Source organism: Balaenoptera borealis (assembly GCF_965194805.1).
Source record: "Balaenoptera borealis genome assembly, chromosome: X".
Taxonomy (NCBI): domain Eukaryota; kingdom Metazoa; phylum Chordata; class Mammalia; order Artiodactyla; family Balaenopteridae; genus Balaenoptera; species Balaenoptera borealis.
In genome coordinates, this window is record NC_138881.1 from 112,981,683 (window position 1) to 113,000,892 (window position 19,210).

Sequence of the window (19,210 nt, forward strand, 5' to 3'; positions counted from 1 at the left end):
TCTGGACCACTTTTCCATGAACAGGGAGGGAGAGGTGCCATATTCACTGAGACTCAATTTCTTTTTGAACAGCGTCTGACATTTATTGAAAATAAGGAAAAGACGTTTGTCCAGGTAGTGTAGAAGAGCTGGGCAGAGTGCAGGGGTTACTGTGTGGAACAAAAGGCACACATCAGGGAGACAGCTGCGCATCCAGAAGAGAACTGGATGCTGGGCGAAACGAACAGGTCCACAGGAGACAATGAGTGACTCGATTTGGCTGCCAGGCACCCCTGGGACCTGGCGGCCACCTGGCAGGAGCGGAAGATGTCTCTGGGAGGAGGGAGGGACTGGGTCCCGCCGAAGGTGAAGGGCTGGCCGGCCCCTCCAGGGCGGTGGCGAGCTGTTGGAAGCACTGTCCAGAGGCTGTGGCCAGCTCAGACACCTCCCGGGCGAGTCCAGACCGCTGAAGGCTGCAGGCTGTAGGCGGGATGCGGTGGATGGCGGTGGCGGCGGCGGCGGCGGCGGCGGCGGCAGCGCAGGTCTCTGGGCACCTGCATGCGGGCCTGGGAGTCTGGCAGAGGGCGGGCGGTTGGCAGCGGCCGGGCTGAGGGTGGTCTGTCCGGTGTGTAACAGGAGCCCGGCTTGCAGCTGGAGCGCACGACCGAGTCCAAGTGTGCAGGGGAGGGGCCGGGCTGGCCCGAGAGGGAGAGGGCGGCGGCCGCTCCAGAGCCAGGCCCGGCGGCGGCAGCAGCGGGAACCTGGAGCGCTATTCCTGGAACAAAGGCAAGCACTACGCGGGAGGGGACACGAGCGCGGGGGAGATCGCGGCGACCCGAAGGTGAGGGACGGGGGAGGCGCGGCGGGAGGACGCCGCCTGTGGCGATCTGGGCGGCGGCGACTGGCGCGGCGGACCCTCCCCCGAGCACCCGCCCCCAGGCCCGAGGGGCTCCCGGCCTAGAAGTCCTCGTCCTCCACCCAGCCAAAGACCCGCTTCATCTCGGCCAGGAAGCCCCGGTAATCGTTGAGGAGGGGGCTCTGCTTCCTGATGTAGGGGATCACCCACTGCAGGGCGGGCCCGGTCAGGCGGGTGATGAGGAACGTCACCTTCAGGGCATCGTTGGTGAACAGGGTCTCGTCCACTAGCATGTAGGCGCCCGTCTGCACGATAAACTCCGGGAGCCGGTCGGTGTCGCCGTCAAACGTCTCGGGGAAGGGGATCGGGTTTCTCCACCGACGCGTCTGGGGCCGAATGGGCAGGGCCAGGAGGGCCTTGATCAGCTGCACTCGGCCGTCCATCGCGCCTCGCTCGCTTCGCTGAGTTCAGCGAGGCTCCGCCGAGGTGGGCGAGGAGGCGTGGCGGGAAATGCGTGTGTGCGGAGGCGGGCCTGGTCCCGGGGTGGGCGGGGCCGCGGGCAGTTCCCGTCGCAGTGGGGCTCCGCCCACATGGCCGGCATTTGCTAGGGCGCAGGTGCAACAAGGCGGAATACCTCGCGCCAGAGAGGACGTGGGAGGGGCGCCGTGCAGGAAGAGGGGGTGGATTTGCTAGGGCGCAGGTGCAACAAGGGGGAATACCTCGCGGCAGAGAGGACGGGGGAAGGGCGCCGTGCAGGAAGAGGGGGCGGAGCTAATGGTTCTCGAGGAGTTAGGGGGTCGAGTCAAAGGGCCGGGACCAAGGGTTCTTTGGGTGGGCTGCAGGGAGGGGCAGGAGCCAGGGGCAGAGCTCAGGACACTGAATCTTTTTTTCTGTTTAATATCAAATTATTTCTATTACCGTATTTTATTTTTTCACTGAAATATAGTATTATATGTTATAGGTGTATAATATAGTGATTCACAATTTTTATTGGTTGTACTCCATTTCTCGTTGTTATAAAATATTGGCTATATTCCCTGTGTTGTACGGTATATTCTTGTAGCTGATTTCATACCTAATAGTTGTACCTCTTAATTTCCTACCCCCATATTGCCCCTCCCCCTTCCCTCTCCCTACTGGTAGCAACTAGTTTGTTCTCCATATCTGTGAGTCTGCTTCTTTTTTGTTATACTCACCAGTTGGTTGTATTTTTTTCCATTCCCATATAAGTGACATCATATAGTGTTTGTCTTTCTCTGTCTGACTTATTTCACCTAGCATGATACCTGCCAAGTCCAGCCGTGTTGCTTCAAATGGCAAAATTTCATTCTTTTTTATGGCTCAGTAGTATTCCATTGTATATCTACCACATCTTCTAAATCCATTCATCTGTTGATGGACACTTAGGTTGTTTGCATATCTTGGCAATTGTAAACAATGTTGCTATGAACATTAGAGTGCATGTATCTTTTAGAATTAGTGTTTTCATTTTTTTCGGGTATATACCCAGGAGTGGAATTGCTAGGTCATATGGTAGTTCTATTTTTAGTTTTTTGAGAAACCTCCATACTGTTTTCCACAGTGGCTGCACCAATTTACATTTCCACCAACGGTGTACAAGGGTTCCCTTTTCTCCACATCCTTGCCAACATTTATTTGTGTTCTTTTTGATGATAGCCATTCTGACAAGCATGAAATGATAGCTCATTGTGGTTTTGATTTGCATTTCCCTGATGATTAGTGACAAAACAGTATAGGCTTATATGATTCTTTTTTATATCAGTGGCAAGAATACACAAAACTAAATGTTTATAGAGTTCAGAATAGTGGTTATCTCAAGAGAGTGGGAATTATATTCTGCAAAGTTGCATGAAGGAATCTTACAAGATACCAAAAGTGTCTTCCAAAGTGGCTCTACTATTCTGTATTCCCATCAGCAATGTATGAGAAATTAATTTGTTCTTCAAACTCAATGACACTTAATATTGTCAAGTTATGTTTTGGTTTGGTTTTGGTTTTGGTTTTTTTTACTTTAGCCATTCTAGTAGATGTGAAATGGTAACTCACTGTGGTTTTAGTTTGCAATTCCTAATTATTAATGATGTTGAACATCTTTTTTGTGTGCTTACTTGCCATATATATATTTCTTCTTTTGTGTAGTGTCTGTTCAAATAGTTTTCTCATTTTTAGTTGAGTTGTTTACTTTTTCATTGTTGAGTTGTATTCAAGTCTTATAAAGACATGCGATTTACACACATTCCCCCCCCCCAGCCTGTGCCTTTTCATTCTCTTAACAGTGTTTTTTGAAGAACACAAACTTTAATCTGAAGAAGTCCTATTTACCTAATGTTCCTTTTATGGATTATATTTTTCATGTCATAGGTAAGAAATCTTTGCCTAATCTAAGGTTGATCAGGTTTTTTCCTGTCTTCTTCTAGATGTTTTATAATTTTAGATTTTACCATTAGATCTATGAACAATTTTGAGTTAATTTTTTTGTATGGTATGAGGTATTGATAGAAATTTATTTTTTTTTGTAGACGGATATCTAATTGTTCCTGTATCATTGTTGAAAGGACTATCCTTTCTCCACTGATTTGCATTTACACTTCCATACATGTGTGGGTCTATTTCTGGATTCCATATTCTGTTCCATTCATCCGTTTGTCTATCTTGATGGCAATATTACACTGTCTTAATTACTGTAGCTTTATCATAAGTCTTGAAATCAAATAGTATTAGTCTTCCAAGTTATTTCAATTTCAAACTAGTTTTAGTCATTGTGTGTCCTTTGCATTTCCATATGAGTTTTAGAATCAGTTACTTTTTACATATTAAAATTTTTCCTGAGACTTTGAATCTATAGATCAATTTAGGGAGAATTGATATCTTAAAAATATTGTTTTCCAACCCATGGACATATATCTCTCCATTACTTAGATCTTCTGTCATTTATCTCAGGAATGTTCTGTATTTTTCCATGTACAAGTTCTGTATTTTTACATTTTTTGTCAAATTTAACTCTAAGTTTTTCACATTTTTATGGTATTTAAAAACTTTTTTAGTTTCTGGGACTTCCCTGGCAGCCCAGTGGTTAAGACTCTGTGCTCCCACTGCAGGGGTCACAGGTTCGATCCCTGTTTGGGGAACTAAGATCCCACATGCCATGGGGCAACTAAGGCTGTGCACCACAACTACTGAGCCTGCGTGCCACAACTACAGAGCCCATGCACTCTGGAGCCCGCGTGCCACAACTAGAGAGAAGCCTGTGGGGTGCAATGAAGAGCCCTCGTGCCACAACTAACACCCGATGCAGCCAAAAATAAATAAATAAATAAAACAAAACAAAACTCTCTTGTTTGTTACTAGAAACATAATTGATTTTTGTGTATTCACCTTGTGTGCTGCAAACATGCTAAATTCACTTCTTAGTTCTACTTTTTTGTTGTTGATCCTAGATCCTAGAGAATCCGTTTTCTATATATATGAACAAGTCATCTTTGAATAATGAGTTTGCCTTCTTTTCCTGCCAATCTAGATGACTTCTGATTCTTTGTCTTCTCTCTCTTTCTTTTATTTATTTATTTTTTTAAAAATTTATTTTATTTTATTTATTTTTGGCTGCGTTAGGTCTTTGTTGCTGCCCGCGGGCTTTCTCTAGTTGCGGCGAGCGACTCTTCGTTGTGGTGCGCGGGCTTCTCATTGCGGTGGCTTCTCTTGTTGCAGAGCACGGGCTCTAGGTGCGTGGGCTTCAGTAGTTGTGGCTCGCGGGCTCTAGAGCGCAGGCTCAGTAGTTGTGGCACACGGGCTTAGTTGCTCCACAGCATGTGGGATCTTTTTGGACCAGGGCTTGAACCCATGTCCCTTGCATTGGCAGGCGGATTCTTAACCACTGCACCACCAGGGAAGCCCCTCTCTCTTTCATTTTGTCTCCCTTCCTTCCTTCCTTCTTTCCTTCCTTCCTTCCTTCCTTCCTTTCTTTCTTTCCTTCCATTATTGCACTGGTTGGAACCTCCAGTACAATATTGAATTGCAGTGGTGAGAGTAGGCATGCTTGTCTTCTTGATCTAAGGGTGGAATGCATTCAGGCTTTCACATTTAAGTATGTTATCTGTAGGTTTTTGTAGATGCCCTTTATTAGATAGAGTATTTTCCTTCTATTTCCAGTTTGGTGACAGGTTTTTTGTTATTGTTGTTCATTTGTTTGTTTGTTTGTTTGAATATGACATAGAAATCCTTCTTCTAGGCATTTTCCCTACAGAAATGAAAACATATGCTCACACAAAAATCTGAATGTTTGTAGCTGATTTATTTATGATTACTAAAAACCTTAAACATGCCACATGCCCTTCAACTGATTAATGAATCACCAAACTGTGGAACATACAACCATATTGCAGCAGACAGACTTTAGAGTGGCACTCACAATCCCAACCTTCTGATAATGCCATTGAGTGTGGGTGGGGACTGTGTTTTTCTTCTAACCCATAGAAAATGGCAGAGGTGATGAAATGTCACTCCTACGATTATGTTACATTATACACAACTCCATCTTGCAAGCTGACTCACTTTCCATCTCCTGCTGGCCATAAAAAGCAAGCTGCAGTGTGGTGAAATGCCTATAGGGTGGGCAACTGGCAGAGAATTTCCAGCAAGCTTTGTAACAAATTAACAGATTTTTTAACATTTAAGCCTCCTTTACATTCCCTGGTCACTGTGCACTATTCTTTGATTATGCTGCTCTAGATTGCGTTGGCTAATATTTGGGGGGTTCCATTATGGTGCAAGGCAACGAAATCTATAGCCAGCGGTGCAATACTTCTCTCATTGAGATATACATAAATAAGCAGGAAAATGTGTTCACAGAACCGCATTCAAGTGGCAACAGGAGACGAAGAGGCAGACGATACGCTAGGGCTGAGACAGAGGGGTGGGAAGGATGAAGTGGGAGGACAACTCAACCCCCTGAACAGGGACCCTCTACTCTCCTCCCTCACAGTACAGAGCCATGTCCAAGGATCCACCACTGGTCCCAGCCCACTGCCGACCGCCCGCCTAAAGAACCCTTGGCCCCGTCTCTTTCGTCCCGACTCTCCCTCCTCAATAGGGCGGTAGGCCCCCCCCCCCCTTCACCAACACGGCGCCCCTTCCCCCTCCTCTCGGGCCCTAGATTGGCCCTTTTGTCGCTCCTGCGCACTAGCAAATGCCAGGCCATGTGGGCGGAGCCCCACTGCGACGGGAACTGCCCGCGGCCCCGCCCACCCCGGGACCAGGCCCGCCTCCGCACACACGCACTTCCCGCCACGCCTCCTCGCCCACCTCGGCGGAGCCTCGCTGAACTCAGCGAAGCGAGCGAGGCGCGATGGACGGCCGAGTGCAGCTGATCAAGGCCCTCCTGGCCCTGCCCATTCGGCCCCAGACGCGTCGGTGGAGAAACCCGATCCCCTTCCCCGAGACGTTTGACGGCGACACCGACCGGCTCCCGGAGTTTATCGTGCAGACGGGCGCCTACATGCTAGTGGACGAGACCCTGTTCACCAACGATGCCCTGAAGGTGACGTTCCTCATCACCCGCCTGACCGGGCCCGCCCTGCAGTGGGTGATCCCCTACATCAGGAAGCAGAGCCCCCTCCTCAACGATTACCGGGGCTTCCTGGCCGAGATGAAGCGGGTCTTTGGCTGGGTGGAGGACGAGGACTTCTAGGCCGGGAGCCCCTCGGGCCTGGGGGCGGGTGCTCGGGGGAGGGTCCGCCGCGCCAGTCGCCGCCGCCCAGATCGCCACAGGCGGCGTCCTCCCGCCGCGCCTCCCCCGTCCCTCACCTTCGGGTCGCCGCGATCTCCCCCGCGCTCGTGTCCCCTCCCGCGTAGTGCTTGCCTTTGTTCCAGGAATAGCGCTCCAGGTTCCCGCTGCTGCCGCCGCCGGGCCTGGCTCTGGAGCGGCCGCCGCCCTCTCCCTCTCGGGCCAGCCCGGCCCCTCCCCTGCACACTTGGACTCGGTCGTGCGCTCCAGCTGCAAGCCGGGCTCCTGTTACACACCGGACAGACCACCCTCAGCCCGGCCGCTGCCAACCGCCCGCCCTCTGCCAGACTCCCAGGCCCGCATGCAGGTGCCCAGAGACCTGCGCTGCCGCCGCCGCCGCCGCCGCCGCCGCCACCGCCATCCACCGCATCCCGCCTACAGCCTGCAGCCTTCAGCGGTCTGGACTCGCCCGGGAGGTGTCTGAGCTGGCCACAGCCTCTGGACAGTGCTTCCAACAGCTCGCCACCGCCCTGGAGGGGCCGGCCAGCCCTTCACCTTCGGCGGGACCCAGTCCCTCCCTCCTCCCAGAGACATCTTCCGCTCCTGCCAGGTGGCCGCCAGGTCCCAGGGGTGCCTGGCAGCCAAATCGAGTCACTCATTGTCTCCTGTGGACCTGTTCGTTTCGCCCAGCATCCAGTTCTCTTCTGGATGCGCAGCTGTCTCCCTGATGTGTGCCTTTTGTTCCACACAGTAACCCCTGCACTCTGCCCAGCTCTTCTACACTACCTGGACAAACGTCTTTTCCTTATTTTCAATAAATGTCAGACGCTGTTCAAAAAGAAATTGAGTCTCAGTGAATATGGCACCTCTCCCTCCCTGGTCCAGTAAGTGGGGTCCATGACTTGCTCAGAAGGTATGTCCCCTGCCATGCTGTGGCTGATGTTGAGTCTCGCTTTATCCAACAGAAAAGATCGCCCTGTGGTGGTCCTGCTGATGGAGACCCCACTGGTGATCATTCATTCCCGGACGCTGACTCTTCCAAACCAGTCAGTTCCGTGCCCCTTCGGAAATGGATCTCGATCTGATTTTGGCCAAGGCGATGTTAAGGAGAAATTAGCTAGGAGGCTTTGGGGAAAGAGTTCCTTGCTTCCGAACAGCCGCTTGAAAGCACAATACCTAATTTCTACAAATCATGAATCCTGCACATTTGTTGGTGAACACCTGTCGAAGTTTTATTTAATCCATTATTCTGAGAACCAGCACAATGACAGGTGGTTCAGAAAAAGCATTTACATTTATGCAGCCTTGATTGTTAAGTGGAGGAGAAGGGAGTGCAGAACTGCTCTTGTTAATCTAGGTAGAAAGCAGGTTGAGAGCCTGCAGGACAATAAAATGATAACTTTCTTCAATGGGCAGAAAAGTAAAAAATGTTTCTCCTCACCGTTTCTCTTCATGCCAACCTGTTAAATCATGAGTGCTGAAAAAAGCCTCTGCTACTTCATCTATGGCTGGGAAAGTTAAATATCCTGATAGTCAGATGATCCTCAGATGGGCTTATAGGGCAGTACTCTGGTGTGATGTTAAAAGGCCATGGAATCAACCCTGCCTCATTTTTAATTGGGGTTATTTTTCCAGAATACATGAAAGAGGTGGGAAAATGCTGAGCTTAGTTCAGGCATGGGTTGGCTTAATATGTGGTAGAAAGCAAAACTGGACCATGACTGCAGGACAAAGAGGGCTGAAGCTCACAGGCCAGTCCTTCGACTTCTCTGCCTTCTGCCTCTAGATCCTTTGGCTTTCGACTTTATGCTAAATTGGTGTTCAATCATCCTTAGCCTTTCATGGTCTTTCTGCAGTTCATCAATAGCCTTGTGTAACAATCATCCGTTTTCACAATCTTTATAATTACTACTTACTCAAGACCACTCAAACTCCGGAGATATTTCACCTTCCATAAAATTTCCTTCCAGTGGTGTCCAATCTCAATTTACCACTAGCGAAAGTTTTGACAATTGCACCACGACCACATCACAGGGCTTATCATTATGTCGCTTACCACCAGTGATGTAGTCCCCATTTCTAGCCAGCTGGCAGATTATTGTGCTCCAAAATCCTATTTCATAATCTGCATCTTAGGACCACTTCTAGAACCAAATATTATACTTGTAAGCTCCCCCAGAAACAGATCTCATAAACACTTGTAAGAGAGTGAGGGAAGCAGGTTTGAGTAAAGGGAGAATTTGAAGAGCTATGCAGTTGCAAAAGAGGCCTCAGCTGATCCTACAGGGATATCTAAAGCTAGGATGGCCATTCGGAAAAATTATGAATGGAGGAGATGAGGCCAGGCCTTTGTGCCTCCACACTGAGTAGTCATTGGATGTGGTCTTACCTGGAGGAAGTAGTGTACCGCTGGGCAGGGCAGCTCCCTCCAACCCATAGCAATTCCTAGAGGGTGATTCAGCTGTGACTCTCAGCAGCCTATACTCCTAAAAGCTGGGGGAATGAGTGCCTCAATCCTAAAGGTGGGATCTGGGCAGTGCATTACACCATCCACTTCACTCATCAAGGGGGGGATAGAATCAACACAATGGAACATAATTCAGCACTTAAAAGGAATAAGATAAATTTATGCCAGCTGATTTGGAGAGACTGTTGCAAGGTTTTGAAATATAATATGCAGAAAACTGCATAATGTGCCCCTTTTTTTGTTAAATAGACATTAACCCCAAAAAGCTTACATATGAATACACACACACACAAGATTAGCTAGGTATGAAGAAAATATAGAAATATACAAACTAGGTTGTTAGTATGGGTCACAAGAGGTGGGAAAGTGTTGATGCCATAGATGGAGTAGGGACTTTTGCGGGGTCCCCCACAAAAAAGGGAAGAAAAAAAGCAGCACTAAAATGGGGGGCTTAATGTGTGTCCCTGAAAACTGGAAAATCTATAGAAATTTGTGAGAATGACATAGTCTTAATCAGCGTTCCGACAAGAAACAGATGCTACACACAAATGCAGTAATGAGGGAGAATTAAATGAAGAGACTGTGTAGAAGGGTTTCGGTGTGGTGAAAAGAAATTGTAACACATTGGATAACTGTTGTGCAAATATTCACCCCTCACTCCCCCACCCACCCCCCCCGCCACCTTTGGGATGGAGTGTACACACCTGTTCCTCTGAATCTAGGCTTGGTCCTACATTTGCTTTTATCAGTGAGATATGAGCAGACATGAAGCACCTAGAGGGTTTCAACATGCTTGTGCGGTTTTGCTAGTCTTCTTGCACTCCTGTGATTGCCTTGAGAAGAGCTTGCCCCAGGTAGCTGCTAATCCTACTGTTTGGGCTACACAGTAATTCACGTGGAGCAGATCTGAATGCAATTTGCATCCCAGAGCCAAGCCCACCCTAACTGCATCCTGAAGCAGAATAGCCCCAAACAGTCCATAGCACATGAGCAAGAAGAACAGGTGACTGTCATAAGTTTTGGGGAGATTTCTTATACAGCATTATTGTAGCAATAGCTGACTAAGACTGACACCAACAAGGGATTTTGAAATACCCTGAGGCTATCAATAGTGAGGAACCATTACCTCCCCCCAAACATGAAGGACAGGGAATGGTTACTGGAACACAGTGGCTATAGAAGAGAATCCCTGGGTAGAATTTGTGGCCTTTGGTCGAGGAACTCAGCCACAGCCACCTTTCAATCTGGTTGAGATGGAGCCTTCCCATTGGCCAAACTCAACCAGAATCCAGAAGGCAAGGGAGCCATTTATGCAGACCATAAAGGTCAGCCTCCTGGGCACAGAGTAGGGTGGAGGAGAGTCGTTATAGAAGGACAGATGGAAGATATCCAGGAGATACGTGAACAATTCATTCCAAGTGAGGAACATGGAAAGAGATGCACAATCACATTAGTAATCAGAGAGATTTTAAATAGAACAAAAATGGGATTCTATTTCAAAACTATTATACTGGTAATAGTAAAAAATAATGACAATATCAAGTGTTGAAGGGATATGGGGAAATGAGAATTCTCATATACTGCTTTTGACAGTGTACAACAAAGTTGGAGATGAAAGTGGCAATGACCTATAAAATTTGACATACATACCCTACAAACAAGCAATTCCAATAAGGATGTTGACCACAGCTTTTTTAAAAGAATGTGCATACCATTAGGACCTCTGCTAAGCTGTATAACACCTTTGCCTGCATTAATAAAAGGTGCCCCCTTGTGGTGAAAGCAGTCTCACGTGTGCACAGTCTGGCAAGCACTTCAGAAGTGAATAAACTATTGGACCGTATGCAGCAGCCCGTTTGCAGTCCCTGAAAATTGGAAACAACGTAAGCATCATCAGTAGGAAAATGCATACACACACGTATATACATTTCCTTTTGTCCTCTTTTAAAAATGTAGATAGTCATTTTAAATTTCAGAAAAGTTTCAAGAATAGTTCAAGTAACTCCCATGTCTCTTTATCCCATTCACTATTTCTCTCTTTCCCTATCTATGTATCTACCTGTAATATATGTACAATGTGTATTTTCTGAATCATATGCATCCTTATGTACATATGTACATATACATGTATAACACTATGTATATATAATTTTTTCAGAATTATTTGACAGTAAGTTCATTAAAATTATAAAGTATATCTAGAAAAAAACTACAACTAAGATAATATTTAATGGTTAAATATCAAATGCTTTCCTCTGAGGTCACAAACTAGACAGAATTATCCACTCTCACCATTTTTGTTCACAATGTCTTGGAGGTCTTAGCCAGCATAACTAGCCAATAAAAGGAAATAAAGGGTATTAAGATTGTAAATGAAATAAAAGCCATTATTTGAAGATCTGACTGTGGACATAAAGCATCCCAACGAATTTACAAACAATTAGAAATAATAAAGTTAGTAATTTTGCTGAATACATGAATGATGTATAACAATTAAAAACAGACAATAACAAGCATTGGTGAGAGTGTGGAGAAATGAGTCCTCATATTTGGCTAGTAAAATGGTGCAGCTACTGTGGAAAACAGTCTGGCAGTTCCTCAGAAAGTTAGGCATAGAGTTACCATACAACCGAACAAGCAATTCCACTCCTAGGTATGTACTCGAGAGAATTGAAAATATACATCCTCACAAAAACTTGTACATGAATATTTATAATAGCACTATTCATAATTGCTCAAAAGTGGAGACAACTCAAAAGTTCAGCAAGTGATGAATGAATAACCAAATAAGGTATATCCGTATAATGGAATATTATTCAACCATAAAAAGGAATGAAGGACTGATACATGCTACAACATGGATGAACCTAGAAAACATAGGACTTAAGTGAAAGAAGCTAGCACAAAAGACCACATATTGTATGATTCTATTCATATGAAATGTTCAGAATAGGCAAATATATAGATGCAGAGAGTTAGTTGATTAGTGGTTGCTGCAGCTTGGGAGAGGGAATAATGGGGAGGCACAGGGATTCTTTCTGGGGTGATGGAAATATTCTAAAATTAGTTAGTGGTAATGGTTGTACAACTCTGTGAATACAGTAAAAACTACTCACTTGTATAGTAATTTAAAATAGTGATATTGGACTTCCCTGGCGGTGCAGTGGTTAAGAATCCACCTGCCAATGCAGGGGACAGGGGTTCAAGTCCTGGTCTGGGAAGATCCCACATGCCGCGGAGCAACGAAGCCCGTGTGCCACAACTACTGAGCCTGTGCTCTAGAGCCCCTGAGCCACAACTACTGAGCCCGTGTGCCACAACTACTGAAGCCCGTGCACCTAGAGCCCGTGCTCTGCAACAAGAGAAGCCACCACAGTGAGAGGCCAGTGCACCACAGTGAAGAGTAGCCCCCGCTCGCCACAACTAGAGAAAGCCTGTGCACAGCAACGAAGACCCAACGCAGCAAAAATAAAATATAAAATGAATAAATAAATAAATCTTTAAATAAAATAAGTGATATTATAGTGTGTGGATTATATCTCAATAAAGCTGTTATAAAAACTTAACTGTATTCCTGTTTACTAACAATGAACTAGTGAGAACAGTATTTAACAAAAATAATGCCATTTATGATAGTGTTATAAATTATCCAATGCCCGAGAATGAAATATTTGCAATACTTCAACACTGGAAAATCCAAAATATGACTGAGCTAAATTAAATAAAATAAATGGAAGGCTATAAGATGTTAATGAATTGAAAGACTTAAAATTGTTACAATATATATTCTCCCCAAATTTATTTTTAGATTCAATGCAATTCTAATCAAAATCAAGCAGGCTTTAGAAGAAAATACAGGAGGATATCTTCATGATCTTGGGTTATTCTTAAACAGGATATAAAAATTATTAACCATAAGAAAAATTGATAAGTGACTCTAAAATTTATATGAAAAGGCAAAGAATCTAGAATAGCCAAGTCACTACTGAAGAAGAAGTACAAAGCTGAATGACTTACAGTATGGGACATCAAGGCATATTGTTTAAAAAAAATAGAGCATGTGGTATTAGTGCAAGGATAGACAGATAAACAAATGGAATACAATAAACAATCCAGAAAGAAATTCACACGTATATGGTCACCTGATTTATGACAAAGACACCATCTCAGTTCAGTAGGGGAAAGAATGGTCTTTTAAATAAATGTTATTGGGTCAATTAGATATCCACAATGAAAAAAATGAACATTGGCCCCTACCTCCCAGCATACATAAAAATTAATTCAGTATAGATTACAGACTTAAAGTTGAAAGCTAAAACAATTAAAGTTTTAGAGGAAAATAAAGGAGAATATCTTTATGATGTTAGGTTTGGCAAAGATTTCTGAAACAGGACACAAAAAGGCATTAATTATAAGTCTGCCTGCCCTATAGATAATATTTATCAAGACACCCAATCACACAATTTCCCCCACTTTCTGACAGCATCCAATCCAGAGCAAAGCTTCACTTCCTTAAACCCTCCCCAAATTACCCAACCAAAGCCCAAATATCTTACAAAGTCTTTTCTAACACCCGCTTACTGAGATGCCCCATGGTTCTCCAGGATTTGTGTTCTCCTTTGCTGCAATGAATAACAAACCCAATTTGTTCAATTACAGATGTGTTCCTCGTGGTCTTTGGCTGGAGGACATTAACATCAAGAATATATAAAGAACTGCCACCAGGCAATAAGAAGATAGATAAACCAGATTTTAAAAATGGGTGAAATTTTTGAATGGGCATTTTATAAAAGAGGATAGCAAAGTGGCCAGTAAACATATGAAGAAGTACTCAATATCATTAGTAATAATAGAGATGCAAAGTAAAAACACAATGAGATTTCACCACAGACCCATCAGCCTATACTTTGATAAATAAGAATGAAACTTGAAACACAACATAGACGAATCTCACAGACACACAGAGTACCTACGATATGATTTCATTTATAAGGAGTTCAAAAACGGGTAAAATTTATCCATGGTGACAGAGGTCAGAAGAGTCTTTACACTAATGCCTGAAAGGGAGCATGAAAGCACCTTTTTGAATGCTGGAAATATTCTATTCATTGATCTGGGTGGTGGTTACACTGATGTATACATATGTAAATGTTCATCTAGACCTATGCTTAAGATTTTTATCCTTTACTGGATGTAATTTATATCTCATTTCTTAAATATAAGAAAAGAAAAAGAAAAGTAATGTATTTTTAGATTAAATAGTAGAGAAGCTGCAGAACATCAAATACAAAGAGAAGATCTTTAAAACAACCAAAGAAGAAACACAAAATTAGACTGACAGCTGATTTATTAACAGTAAAAAATGGAAGCTAAAAGACCATGGAATAATATTGTTTTCAACACTATGACTCAAATTTTTCACATTTTAATATTTCTAATATAAGGGTGTTTCTTACAATGAATCATAGCCTTATAAATTGTTGGCCAGGTGCAAAAAAAAAGGATAAGTATGTGGCTAAATCTAAACAAACAATAGGACAAATATTTAATTTTAAAATAAAAAAAAAAACAAAAACGAATGAAGCTAAAGTAATGACAGTATGAAGAGTATTTACCCTGGGAGGTGATTATTTGTAATTAAAAGGTTCTAAGTTCCTTGCATTCTTTAATTACTTTCTTCAACTAGTTAAGAAGTTATATTCTCTATTTCCATACTTTTAGTGGTTGCTCTGAAAAGTTAACATGCATATTTAACAATATAGAAAGTTAATCAGTACAAGGAAATTAGAACTATATAATTGACAAAAACTTAGACTCTGACAATACCAAGTACTAGTGAGGAAATGGGAACACATACATTGAAGGTAAGAGAGTAAATTAAGAAATATTTTGGAAAACAACTTGGCAGTGCCTTTAGATTAGGTTCCCTATAAGCTGACTTTGACCAAGGACTCATGTAAAAGTCATATATATCAAGAAGTGGTCCAAAAAATATACAGACAGGAGAGTGGGGAAGTGGACTTGGGGGGAAGGGAAGAGAGCCAAGCAATATTTTGTTATCAACCAGTCTCACAGAGGATCACTTTGGCACAATCCAATAGGAGAACTCTGGAGGCAATGTAGGTCACAACTCAGAGTTCCCCTAATCAGGAGCAAGAGAGCTGAGGTATTTATACCTACATATCCATCAATCATTAGCTATGGCTTAAATTATGAGATACTGGCTCTTCATGCTTACAAACAAAGGGGGTTCTGGTAGCCTGTAGGCAGTCCTGTGAGAAAGAGCCACAGATTCTGGCTATTGTGAGCAAAAGCACAGGGGAGCTGAGGTGCATGAAAATGGTCGAGAGTTCTAGAGGGGTAAAAACGGAGCATTAACTGCATCTGCTTCAATGGGCATTAGTTTTAATACTCGTAGTACCATGAAAAATAAAATGACAGCTAGAGCCTGCCCCTCCAGCCCTTCTTACAGTTACTTGCACTAAGTGCTTAAATATACCTGCTTAAAATACCTGGAGTATATTCCTTTGTTTGCAGATACCTGTTTCTCTATCTGTGCCATTCCAAAGGAGTAGGCATAAACATGGACCTCATCTAAGATGATGATGAAATAAGGTCATGTGAATGAGGCACACCTAACATTTCTTGGTACATATTAGGAACTCAATACACATAAGTCTTCATCACTTTTTTTAATGAAGTTATTTAATTTATTTATTTCTTTTTGGCTGCACTGGGTCTTCATTGCTGTGCATGGGCTTTGTCTAGTTGTGGCGAGCGGGGGCTACTCCTCGTTGTGGTGCACGGGCTGCTCATTGCGGTGGCTTCTCTTGTTGCAGAGCACGGGCTCTGGGCACGTGGGCTTCAGTAGTTGTGGCACGCGGGCTCAGTAGTTGTGGCTCGCGGGCTCTAGAGCGCAGGCTCAGTAGTTGTGGCGCACGGGCTTAGTTGCTCCGCGGCATGTGGGATCTTCCCGGACCAGGGCTCAAACCCGCAGGTGGATCCTTAACCACTGTACTACCAGGGAAGTCCCTTTCATCACTTTTAATATTAGATATTCACATGTTTTATTTTAGGCAGAGTGGACAGGGCTGGCCCTGATGTTATGGCTGCCTTACACAGCAAGTTCTTTTCTCCTCATCTTTATGGCCTTGATTACATAAATTGTGTGGATATCGATTCATCAAATAATGGACTTAAATGACCCCTGGTGGCCTGAGGTCCCAGGATTTCCCAGGAGTGTCCTACTCAATGCACGTAGCTATCTAGTGACCTGTTAAAACTGGACATTCAGGCAGAATATCCATTCAACTCATTTGGGAGATAACTGGATGGTTGAGGAGAGAAGGACTCTGGATGCAGCCAAGGTGATAGTCCCATTCAAGTAATGATAGTACAGAAAAGAGCTGAGAATGGTGGGTATAGTCAAGATGTTACCCAACTTTGGCTTCCAAGATAGGCTGTCTCTGTGTGATTCCATGAAGGTAGAACAAACTGGAGTAGTGGAGCCCTTGGGAGGATTATAGACAATCCTCCAAGTTGAAAGTCAGTTTGAATGTTCATATCCTTTAACCCTATATTTTCTAAACGACCAGTCCAGAACCACTTTATTTTTTAAAATATTTATTTATTTATTTATTTATTTATTTGGCTGTGCCAGGTCTTAGTTGCGGCACATGGGATCTTTAGCTGTGGCATGCGAACTCTTAGTTGCACCCTGCGGGATCTAGTTCCCTGACCAGGGATTGAACCTGGGCCACCTGCATTGGGAGCGTGGAGTCTTAGCCACTGGACCACCAGGGAAGTCCCAAGAACCACTTTAGACTAAATCCTCTGCTTAAGATTTCTTGGTGGATATAACTGTGGGTTCCACATTTGTGGGTAGTTATATCTGAAGTTTTGTTTGATGTTCGATCCTTTTATTTTCTCTCAACATCTCATGGCAGGTATTCTTTCTTTTTTATTCAATATTCTACTTGGCAACTTTGCTAACTCATTACTTAAACATACTTGTATTTCTTCTTTTGGGAAGATGGGAACCCCTCATTGTTGTAGACCTCCCTGGATTTTGAAAAGGTCTCAATTCAACTTCACCATTGTCTTCATCGCTAGAATGTCTTTTAACATCCAATATCTGAAATTTGATTGATAGGCTTTCATATTACAAGTTAAATAGTGCTCCTTATAGAGACCTAAAAATGATAAAAATCCTAGCTATATTATTTTCATACTTTCAGATGTCACCTATCTCCACCAACCTCATCACTTGGGGATGAGAGTGAGGTGTGAAAGTGGAAATAGAAGGGTTCCAAATGTCTTGATTATGGTAGGGTAGAAGAGAGGAGAGGCAGAAAGTATATATATTCTAAAAGCCTCATCTTTTTGGTGACAGAGGTGAAGCAGGACAAAAGAGAACATTTTATTGAGAGAAAGAGTATTTATCGTTGGCATATTGTATCTTGATTGAAAATTGAAAATTTAATAATGACAGGGGCAAAGAGACATTCCCTCACACTACTAGTGAGAATGTAACTTGAAAATCTTTCTGGGGTGAGATTTTGACAGGTTAAAATAGTTAGTGTTATACGGACTTTGATCTATACATTCATTTTAGGACTCTAGCCTAACGACCTTACAAAGAATGTGCTTGCTTCTAATGAATGTAAATATGCAGTCCTCCACTCAGCTTGCACAACAGGTACGGCTGCAGTCTTTGGCTCAAGGCCCAAATTCAGGCTTACTATATCCATAGGTCCAACAAGGTTCTAAAGTTCCCCCTCTGATCATGTGACAATATGCTCTTAGTTGCCATAAGACATAAAGAAACAGCAACAGCAGGGATAGGAAAATGGGATCAGCAGGGCACTTGAGGCATCTGATGGCGGGGCCTCTGCCATCAGAGGGCTAAAGAGGGCAGGCGAGGAGGGGATGGTGGTGCAACCCCCGAGGGAACCAAAAGGAGCAAAGTACTGGGAAGGTTAGGAGCTGCGGTCCAGGCCAGCGGCCGCTGAATCCAGCCAGACAGGCTTCTCTGGGCCATGACCTCCCTTATCATGATGTCAGGGATTTCCTCCATACACAAACATAAACACGAAGTCCAGGTACTTTCAGTCCGTAGTCTGTGACTAGCTGCTGCGGTGGGAAGGTAGAGGGGGATCCTGATTGCCCTCACTATGTGTTAACTGCTTTTATTCCTTCCTGTTCAGGTATGCCGTTTCCCCATGCCACTAAATACTCTGACATCATGATGGGCTTTCATTTTACTTTTTCATGTTATTTCACTGAGTGTGTGTTTTGACTGATCTTTGTCCTTTCCATACCCGGTCTCATTAGATGTCCTATGTTTCACTGTAGACTCATTACTGCTCAGAACTGCTTGATATAAACTGAAGTAGTCACAGTACCTCCATGATGGAAGCCAAAGCGTTATGTCAACACCTGTAGACACAAGCAGGGCATCCCTGCAAAGGCTACTGGAGGAAGCTTTGGTGCACCCAGGATTCCTGGTACCCACTCTCTCATCCTGCTCCTTTGGCTCCCTCCAAGTTTCTGGTAGACAGATCGGAGACTTTCACAAAGGGTACATTTGGAATCCCCTTCCCTACTCCATCTCCACCCTAAGGCTGCCTTTGTGTATAGGGTACACATAGGCCACTGGCGTTAAGGGAAGAATAAGGTATTTCACCAGTACATTCTACAAGGATTTCCCTGAGACCTGAGTGTCCCCTGGGACACTAAACCACCCAAAGGTCACTTTGTTCCCATATTAAATATTTGTGGATTTCAGAGTCACAAAATTTGTGTGTTATCTTAATAATAAGTTTCAAGTTATTATTGGCCCCAAGTACAAACAAAAAAAGGTTAATTGCAATTCTCTCTGGTCCCTCTTATAGTCATCTTCTCTTTTGTCAATCTTTATATTTCTCTCCCCTTCTGAGGTAAGGCTTCTTGGTTGAGTATTCAGGAGATTGCTAGAATGTGGTGAGGGAAACAAACTAAGAATGACGACTGCAAAGGGGGCGATTGTAAAGTTATGAGAAAAAAAACCTCCCTTCTCCCTTAAAAATGCCATTCCTTTGTATCAGTATGGGAACTTGCGAAGATGTTCATGATTAATTCTTACAAAATATTGCCTCTCCCCAAGACACTTGTATCACGAAAAAGCACT